Consider the following 6,261-nt stretch of genomic DNA (forward strand, 5'->3'; position numbering starts at 1 on the left):
ACAAAGAAAATGAATTAAAGAGGATGTCAGGCTATCCCTTTTGCTGCAAAGAGCATATGCGTAATTCTATTTGCAAATCTTTCAGCCTGCTTCTTACCTCCTTAGAAGAGCTTATTAATTTCAATCCATTGCTGTCTTCACAACCTGTAAGGAACACCAGAGTCTCCTTATATTAAAAAAAATTGAGGGAAGCAGGTACAAGAAGAAAAGAAGCATTTCATTTATCCAGCTGAGCCATGTAGCTGAGCATGTTTTGCCACTTCTCATATACTCCACATCACAGCAGATATCTTAATCAGTTCCTGCAAACATTATTATCAGTCTCGTATTCATGTAAGATTGTGTATGTGTGAACCACAAAATGTTTGGCAGGATCCCAGATGGAAAAGGGGGAGAAAGTGTGAGAAAGAGTCCTAAAGGGTTCACCAAATAGCTTTGTGCTCTATGAATAGCTTTCATTTTGAGATCCTTCTGTCCTCCCTCTTTGTTCTATTGACAAGGAAAATGCCAGACCAAAAGAATGTCAGATATCTATGACTTGGTTTCCCTGTGTTGAACTTACAGGATTTGGGGAGAGGGGATGTACATATATGCATTGACATATATGTGTAATATAAATGAAAAATCCTGCACTGTACATGTAGATGTATAAACAAAGTGTGTGTCCAAATGACGTTGACAGATAGTTCCCCTCCCTTCTGTTGGTTTTATCTTATGTAAAGTTGAATGGTTTTCTGTTTTGACAATTTAAACACTGTCTCAAGATTGTTTAACAAAATCAAGAGCAGTTCTTGGCAATTAATTTTTGCAGTCAATAGTATTCCTCAAACTGGGCAACTCCCCTTGGAACAGGGAGCCACAACAGTAAAAGCCTGTGCAAGTGAAAGAGCAAGACAATTCATTAGACAATTCTGCAGCAGCTCAAAGTGGCGGGGGGATGTCAGCCCCTGCTCCTGTGCTTCAATACTAATGAGAGTCATTGCATATTCATAACCCTAAATACAGTCAGCTTCTTATAAAAACTTTTGTCATTGAAGCTTCATGGCAAGAGCAAAGCATTGCAGTCTTGGTGTCGTGGCACTTCCGCCAAGAGAGTGCAAGAGCAAGATTGATTGTTTTGCAACGCAGCTTGACAGGGAACTAAGAGATACTGCCCCAAGGGTCCTGAAACTAAGCTTAGTTTGATTACAAGGCCTCAAGTAATCAAAGAAACAAAAGAGGGGGGAAAGTGGGGGGGTTAGATAAAGGAAGACTCTAAAGATATAGCTTTCCTTATTGAGTGTTCAGAGTAATTATCTTCTAGCAGTTTAAAACAGTTCATATCAATTTTTATCACAGAGAATAGAAGAACAGTGATCTCCAACAAACTTGTTCCCATGTTGTAGGAACACCGTGGCATGTCTTAATAGATACAAATCTCTAAAACCTTATGAAGCTTCCTGTCAATATCAATAACAAAGATTAGGCAACTCAACCTGTCAGATTATTAAAATTGTGGCTGCCAAGTGTTGTGTTGCCCGGAATTCGTTCCTCACGGGTTGCTTTTCTTTTGTTGTCAAGTTCTTTTCATGCAGTGCCTCCTTATTAAGATTTGGAATGATTACTTGCTTATCCATCTCCCAGAAAATTCTGAGGGTGCATGCACACACAAGGCAATGCTAGCCTCTGACCCCCACCCCGCAATACCTGTCTGCAGGGTCAGCTACCAGCATCCCCTGGAGTTAAAGAAGGGAAGTATCTTTTTCAGCATCCACTTTGAAAAAAGGCCTTGAGCATTTTCTCACTCATAATGATGTCTTCAGCTGGAATGCCAGCACATTTCCACATCTCCTTGACAGGCGAACAGACTAGAAGATATACATAAAATTAAAATAGAATGGAATGTTATAAGAAAAGGTTTGCAGTTCTGATTACATACAGGCTTGTTGTAATTTGGTAAAAAGCCACTTCCAAATGGATCTGCTAATACATGCACAAGCTCTCAATTGCTCAATATATGTCATAAAATATTTGTGAAGATGGGAGGGAATATCTGGGCTGTTAAATATCTTAGTCATATTTATACAGACACAGAAAAAAATAAAAGGGATTTTGTAGTTATGATGGATTGAAGAAACTGATTATTCACAGATATTATTAGAGTTGAGACTTTAAATTATCAGCTGTATCAGTCTGATTGCAGTAAAACATGAAAACATTGACTTTTGTCTAGTTAGAGAAATTTATTTTCCCCTGAATGACAATCCTTTAAGTAGAAACCAGGCAGCCTGCCAGCTCTCCTTGTCGTACATTGAAGTTTGCAAAGACAGGCCATATTTTCAACTGTTTGTCGAGGTTCAATGCACAGTTCTCAGGACTTTTTCAAAGTAAACAGATATCTACAGATGCTGCTTCAGGCTTCCTTGAGACATGTAAAAAGTATACATATTCAGTCTCCCCCCCCCCGCCCCAAAAAAGGTGCCTTTATTCATAATGTGCTCCATCTTGAGGGCCCGAGCTAAGAAGCAAAAAGAGGAGCCGGTACCGTGGAAAGTAGTATATATATATATATATATATATATATATATATATATATATATATCTGTATGTGTGCTTCATTAGGAGATTCGATTAATATGTTTTATAAGACAGAAGTCAATGCTCGTCATAACTGTCAGTAGGGATTTGCAATTCAGGTTTGATATTCCTTTAAAAATATTAAATTTTACCTGATTTGATAAAATTCGGTATTACCAAACTCAAAAGGGAATACCGAATCAGATTCAGTATTCCCAAACTTAAGCTTACCAAATTAATTCAAATTAATTCAATAACCTTCAGTAATAACAGCTGGACTGTTTCTTTGCTAAGGAACAGCAAAGAAACATGGTTCCCTGCCATTTTTAAACCGGGGAGGGAGGGAGAGTGGAATGGCCAATCCTTGCAACAGCTCTCCTGCTCTGGCCAAAGGGATTCTCTAGGAGACTGCCTATTTTAAACTGCCCTTCAAGAAGTTAAATATGCAGGCTTGCCTGAGAGAAGCCTCCATTTTGTGTGGTGTGTGCTCTGGCTGCCTAGAGAGATCTGAGACCCCACCTGCTGCTGCCTGTGGACTCCTTCTCTGTGATCTGGCCTGGACCTGGCCGGCTTTGGACTCGATGTGGACTGCGACTGGATCCAGCTGCCCTTTGAGTGGATTCCTGCTGCTGCCCACTGGGGCCTGCACCTAGAGGACCATTGCTGCTGCTTGGTTTGAGTCATGGACTCATTGGGTTTTTTCTGTCTTTCAGGGGAGGGGGTTGTCCTGGTATATGGGAAGGATAGGGGTGGGGGGAGGGATTTTTTTCAGTTTGCATTTTAAAAGCTAGGGGGTTGCTGGGGTGTGCAATTTGGTTTGGCTTTTGTGTGGAGGTGCTTTGGTTTGGCTTTTACTTATTATAGTTTGAGTTCATTTTGCTGTTCTTCTGGTGGGAGGTTCTTGTTTCATCCTGTTTTGGGGATACTTTGCTGTTTTATAATTCCTGCTTATTCACTTGTTCTTTGCGGGGGGTGCTGTTTTCCTTTGTTGTGGGTGTTTTTTTGCTGTACATTTTTGCGATTCCTGGGAGGGGCTGTTTTCACCTGTTGTTCAGACGGCTCTTTCTTAATAGAAGTTTGGCTTGGTGTATTCACTGTAGATTTTTGTTGGTTGGTTATTGTTCTTCTGAGAGAGGTTGTTTGTAGGGGTGCTTGTTCACTTTTACCTAGTGGTGTTTGAGTGTACTTTGGGTGTTCAGAGAGGGTTGTATGAATTTTTAAAATGTATTTTTAAAATAGGCTAGCTGTAAGTCTTGTAAAGCAAAACTTAATTGGTAGTTTTTAGGGACCAAAGAGTGTTTTTCCCTTTTAATTCACTTGTGTAGGAATTAAGAAGAGTTCGGGTTCTACTCAAATTTTATAGGCTGCCCATTAGTGACATTTAACTAGGTTTCCCCTGCCCACTTCTGGCTCCCTTGGAGCCAGGCCAGACATATTAGAAGTAGGCTTTTTGTCATAGGCTTACCTGAAGCTTGGGGTTCAGGTGAAGCTTGATTCCTGAAGAGGAATTAAGCTGCTAGCTAGTGTAGTACTACCACAAACCTAAATAGGGCCTTGTAAAAAGAGATCTGTGTGTGTCAATTTCTAGGTTTAGACCCACAAAAAGCAAGCTTTCAGGATAAGTAGGTTTTAAAAGAAACTCTCATTTTGGGGTAGATGCTTTGGGTAGGTTGGTAATTTAATTGTTTAATATAGTTAGTTATTAATTAGTGTAAGTTACAGGGGGGCAAAAAAATGAGTGACAGGAGACAAGAGTGGGGCACTGGGGGACATGCAAGGGATAAAACTAGAGGGATGGAGGGGAGGAGGAAGGCTGCAGCTCTCCCACCAACTGCGCAGCTGCCATTCATCAGGCTGGCTTATGGTAACAGGAAGAGGGTTCACAAGGCCCTCTTTCCTGAGGCAGCTACAGGAGCACCACCTCCACCACAGGTGCCTGAAGCAGGAGCTGGCACTGGGCAGGGGACTGCTGCTGAGGTTCCCCCTCTTCCAGCTGTTGAGACCCAGCAACAGGAGAAGGAGTAGCATGAGGAGTCTGCTGGGGTGGGCTTGGCAGACTTGAGTTTTCTGCCCCTCATGCTTACCCCAGGGACCTGGAGAATGTTGGAGGACTTCACAAGAGGCATCTTCTTGGGTGTCCACAGCAGCAGGGTGCATAGCCCCCCCCCCATGTCTTCCAATGTCTAGAAGCATTTCCAAAAGACAAAGGACCACCAGTATGCACAGTGCCAGCACTGTAGAGCCTGGGTCAGTCGAGGAAAGTCTGTGAATCATCTCTCAATGACCAGCCTCAGGAACTACATGAAGAAGCTGCACCAGGCAGTCCTTCTTTGGGGACAAAGAGAGACTGGCACTACACAGCTGCCAGCAAGCCAGCGGGGGGGTCATCCTGCAACCACCTCTGGCACTCCCCTCCAGGTTTCCTGTAGGGAAGGGAAGCCAAGCATCACTGCTGGAAATGTTTGGTGTGTGTTGCAGTAGTGTGCTAAGAGGAAGGATCCAGAGGGCATCTAGACTTGTCACTCAGATGATCGCAAAGATGATCACCGTAGATGGGCAGCCTAGAGGACTAGAGGACTTTGGCTTCCAAGCACAGCTCCAGCTAGTCTGTTCTTGGTATATGCCCCTGCTCACACCACATCGAGCAGGACTGTGGTATCCTCATTTTACAGGGCTGCCAAGGAGCACATGAAGGCACAGTTGTCTCATGCTGCTGGGAGAATTCTGCAGTTCACATCAGACATCTTGACATGCTTTCAGTCACAGCATATATACCTCTCTGCACACTGGTGGCAAGCCAATGACCTTCAGCCTGGAGATGGGATGACCAGCATCAGGCAGGACCAGATGGGAGACCACTGGGCTAGCGACTGCAAGGCTTTTCTCCACGCCAAGGTTCTCAATGAGGTGCACATAGCAGAGAACATTGCTGCCACCATCAAGAAGGAATTACTGGACTGGATTGGTGAGGGCAGTGTCACCTCCTGCTGAAGGATGCGCTTGGTCTGGTTTCCTCCAAGAAAACCAACCTGCAGAGGACCCTGCAAATCATGAGTTCCAGTGTCTCCTCCAGAAATGCCAGCTATTGATGAGTCACTTCTCATGCAGTGTGATAGCAACTCACCAACTATGCCAGAAGCAGGCCACGACAGGTATGCCAGAGTATCACCTGATCTCTGATGTTGTAAATTGCTGAAACTCCACCCTTGCCATGCTTGAGCGTTGGATGGATCAGCAGGCCATGTGGCTCTTAGAGACTGAGACTGCGGGGTGGGGGGAGTTCAGCCAGAGGAGTGGCTCACCATATCCCAGACAGTGGAGGTCCTGAGGCCCTTCAAGGAATTCATTCTCGTGGTCTCATCTGACATGGCAACCCTGGGTCTGATCATTCCTCTGGTGCATACGCTTCAGAGTGCTATGGCCTCCTTCCTGGACCCAGACCATAATGTGCAAACTTTGTTCCAGGAGTGTGAGTTCTCATAAGAAGGCTGCAACAGGGCATCATGTCCCAGCTGCAGCCTCTCACTAAGGAGTAAGGAGTAATATGTATGGTAACCATGTGTGACCTGTGCATCAAGGGCACCTTCACCGAGTAGGCCAAGCACATCACTGGAGTGAGAGATGCCCTTTCTTTGCAGGCACAGCATTAGCAGGCAAAGAGGGCCTCCTGCCAGCAGAGGGGACAGGGGAGCAGCCCAGCAGCCC

This window comes from Eublepharis macularius, chromosome 8, assembly GCF_028583425.1.
Source record: "Eublepharis macularius isolate TG4126 chromosome 8, MPM_Emac_v1.0, whole genome shotgun sequence".
Taxonomy (NCBI): Eukaryota; Metazoa; Chordata; class Lepidosauria; order Squamata; family Eublepharidae; genus Eublepharis; species Eublepharis macularius.